The sequence below is a fragment of the Meleagris gallopavo genome, chromosome 3, assembly GCF_000146605.3.
Source record: "Meleagris gallopavo isolate NT-WF06-2002-E0010 breed Aviagen turkey brand Nicholas breeding stock chromosome 3, Turkey_5.1, whole genome shotgun sequence".
Classification (NCBI taxonomy): Eukaryota; Metazoa; Chordata; class Aves; order Galliformes; family Phasianidae; genus Meleagris; species Meleagris gallopavo.
In genome coordinates this window covers 41,487,054-41,491,086 of record NC_015013.2, presented here as the reverse complement: position 1 = coordinate 41,491,086, position 4,033 = coordinate 41,487,054, and the positions used below count along the sequence as shown (strand labels likewise).

The window sequence follows — 4,033 nt, the reverse complement described above, 5'->3', positions numbered from 1 at the left end:
TTTGGCCCCTGGCATTTGGTATGTAACAATCCAGACACCATGGGACATGTTTATTAAATACACTGGGCCCTTTGCATAGTACAATCTTGTTTTATATAATTTTATACAATACACTATTACTGTAGCCAAGTAATAAATAAGAACAGAATTCAGAAAAAAACTTTGGGGAAAGTGAGTATGTTCTGCATCTCATACTTAAAAGTACTTTGGACTCCTGAAATAAGCTACATCCTTATTGGGGAAGAAATGCAGGCTGCTGAGGTGACTTCAGTGGATATTTTGCTGTTGGGCTGAGGATAGTTCCCCTTGCTGTGCTGGAAAAAAAAAAAAAAAGCCAGCTGAAGAGCAGCTTCCATGCCAATGCTCTTAGAGCTCCAGACTATGAGCTCCTCAGTGAGGTGACTCCCTTCCGTGTTTGTACATTGTCTATTTAATAGAGATGGGGGTTGAAAATAAAGTCAAATGGCATTTCCATAATAAAAGTAATAAATACTTTATGAGCAGAGGTGATAAATGCTATGTTTGAAAAGCTTCCGCCTCTAATTCATCAGAACATCATTTCTGTCTCTGCACGAGCTGATTTAACAGCTTTCTGTTAGCAGTATTCTAGATAACAAGTAGCAACCAAAATGCTCCAAGACTTTCTTATCTCACAGCCTAACGACAAAAGGAGACAATTGTACTTTATTTGCTGACTACAAAATGTGCTTTTATCTTGCATTTTGGCTTATATTATCATCAAGTTGATAATCATCATTCTGTGACACTGTCTACGCAGCTCCTCCATGCAGCTCTTGGCTGCAGTACATGGGCATGGTATCATAAAGCAGCAAACGATGCACTGGCATTTGCTGATAACTGTCAGTAAGGGGGAAGATGCTCCTTTTGCCAACTAGTGGAACATGAGATGTTCAAGCCACAAAATAAATGCCATTATACATCATCTAGTACATCATCATCTAGCCCGCATACTTCTGGCTGAGCCACAACCCCCCTTCAGTCAGGTGAGAGAGCTAGCTTCCAGTCTCAGAAACTATGTACTTTTGCAGCAGTAAGGCTTCCACATTTTGTGCTACAGAATGAAAAGAATTGGGAAAAGCCCTTTATAAAGTACCAGAAGGATTTTATTTCCTTGTCGACGTACTGAACTTTCTGCTGACTCTTCCAAGCATGAAAGAATAAGTAATCTACCCATTTAACTTCAGATGTCCTGCCCAGCCTACAGGCCTGTACTCTGGTAATATCTGCAGCTCTAAAGCCCCCTCAGAGACCTCATGTTGTATTCAGATGTCAGAAACTTTGGCTTAAATGAGCTCGTTTTTTCTCATGCAGCTTTTATTATATTCTGCTACTGCACCTGCAAAAGCAGTCCATTTTATCGTAGAATCACAGAATATCTTGGGTTGGAAGGGACCTTAACACCCACCCAGTCCCACCTCGTGCTGTGGGCAGGATTGCTCCCCAGCAGCTCAGCTGCCCAGGGCCCCATCCATCCTGGCCTTGGGCACCTCCAGGGATGGGGCACCACAGCTTACATGGGCAGATGTGCCAGTGCCTCACTGCCCTCTGAATAAAAAAATTCCACCTAACATCTAATCTAAATCTCCTCTCTTTTAGTTTAAAGCCATTCCCCCTTGTCCTATCATGATCAGACTGCACAAACAGTTGGTCTCCCTCCTGTTTATAACCTCCTGTCGAGTACTGAAAGGCCATAGCGAGGTCAACCCAGAGCCTTCTCCAACCTAAATAAGCCCAACCTTTCTATAGGAATGGTGCTCCAGCCCTCTGATTGTCTTTGTGGCCCCTTCTGGATCTTCTCTACGTCTTTTCTGTGCTGGGAACCCCAGGTCTGGACACAGTATTCCAGATGGGGCCTTACAAGGGCAGAGTAGAGGCGAACAATCATGTCCCTCACCTTGCTGGTCACTCCTCTTTTGATGCAGCCCAGATTACCATTGGCCTTCCAGGCTGCAAGTGCACACTGCCAGGACCCTCAAGACCTTCTCAGCAGGGCTGCTCTGAATGAGTTCATCTCCCAGTCTGTACACATACCTGGGATTGTCCTGACCGAAGTGCAACACCTAGCCGTTGGCCTTGTAGAACCTCAGTTGTAGGCCCACTTTTCAAGCCTGTCCAGGTCCCTCTGGATGGCATCCTGGCACATGCCTGCAGCAGGAGATGACTTGGTTAAATGCATCAGCAGCTATGACCTTCCACAGGAAATAAGGTCTGCATCAATTCCTACAGCAGCACAGGTAAATGAGCTGCTAAGAGCCCACAGAGAAGTTCCCAAGAAAACTTTACACTTAACCCAGATAATTACAGCTGCAGGTGGCATGTAAGCATGAATCACATGGGTGAAAGCAGTGCTGAAACGTCAGAAAGCATAGTTTTAGATGCCTATGAACTGAGTCCAACTACATTTTATTGACCTTAATGCCAAGATGCCCTTAATCCTTGCACTAACCGCTAGCTGGAGTACAGCATGTTATTATCCTTTAAAATACGCAGGATTCAGAGAAACAGTACTGTCCATATGCTAATTTACATCCATTCAGGTAAATGCAGCAGTCATACCAGTTTGACAGGCATATTTTGGTTCTCTGCCCACATCTCACCTTCTAACGAGTGCAGATATATTTCCATTCTATTGTGCTTGAAAGAAATTTCTGTTTTTGAGACCATGAGGAGACATAACTAAGGTAACAAACAACAATCTGCTGATGTCCCAAAAGCAAAGCACAGAGGTTTTACAAAGGAACTTAAAACATTCACTTTTCATTCCATATTGAGCTTAGGCTTTGAACTCTTAACAGACTGAACCATATTTTTCTTGTTCTAACTGCTTACATGCTTGATTGTATGCAGTGGGCTTTTTCATTTTTACAGAAGACTGATGGTATATCTAACAGTCTGGGCTGAGCTGAACAGCTTTGCTGTTATTTTCAATGTAAAACCTTGTGACAATGCCTGTGGGCCTAACTCATGTCTTATAGCTTCCTGGGCTGAATGTGTTTAGCAAGGATGAGCAGCATAAAGTTAAATACAAGCACAATGGCATCTCATGAAAAAATGATGAGTGGTAAGAATAATGTCTTTTGCATTTTAGTTTGGCACTTAGAGCTTACATATGAATAGAGAACTGAGAGTAACTTAATGTAGAGCCTGAGAAAGATCAAGGCTCTTACACTCAGTGTTGCTTTAGAATGAAATCTTTTCCTGTTTAAGCTAGGCTGTTAAAGGAGGCTAACATTTACAGGAGTGCAAGACAGAAAGAGACAGCATATATGCCTTGCTCTGTAGCTCCTAAATTCCTCAAGAACTCAACATTGGGCTTCCTCACTGTGAGGTCCAACAGTTTGCATGTTTTCTTCAAAGCAAAGAATTCTTTAGGACGACATAGGTTTGCCTTCCCTCCTAAGAAATGTCATTGTAAAAGTGGGCTTGAATTTTTTTTTTCTTTTTTCTCTATCTCCTTTTCTACTTTATACATACTCTTATTATTAGCATTTTGTGAATTCAATTAAAAAGTTTCTTGATATTCTTTTGATTAGTTTAGATACCATATTCCGCAAGGACATAGGGAGAGAAAAGCAGCTATTTTCAGTCTCTACTTCCACTTAGGTCTATAATTCTAGTCTTTCTCTAGGTTTTGAGAACACATAGGCCATAAGAGCTTGACTGAAAGATGTTCTTCCCTGCTCTTGTCTAGCATCTTCTCCACTAAACATCCAGTGGAGTGTAAGAGTAACCTCCATCTCAGCTTCAGATGAGAGCTAATGAGGCCGATGTGTGGTGCAGGCAAGGGAAGAATTCCTATACCACATGACTCAGGAAGCAAATGCACATCAAAAATTCCCCCAGCTGGGGAAAGGTTACAGGGCAAATCTGGACCTGCCATTCCTGGTAGAACAACTAAAACGTACAGATATTACACATTCTTTCTCTTGACTGGCCCCCTCTTCAAACAGACCTTAAATATTCAACAGAAGGATAGCCAAAGCCCTATACAACACATACATCCTAGGCCTAT

The 4,033-nt window shown here is 42.3% G+C and overlaps 1 long non-coding RNA gene across 1 annotated transcript; it reads right to left on the bottom strand.

Annotated features, from left to right (window-relative positions):
• On the bottom strand, positions 1-3,348 carry LOC109366721. The gene is made up of 2 exons (XR_002113252.2): positions 2,053-3,348; positions 1-314 (listed from the first exon to the last, which is right to left on the bottom strand). It is a non-coding gene; the product is annotated as an uncharacterized LOC109366721 (long non-coding RNA).
• Positions 3,349-4,033: the final 685 nt, after the last annotated feature.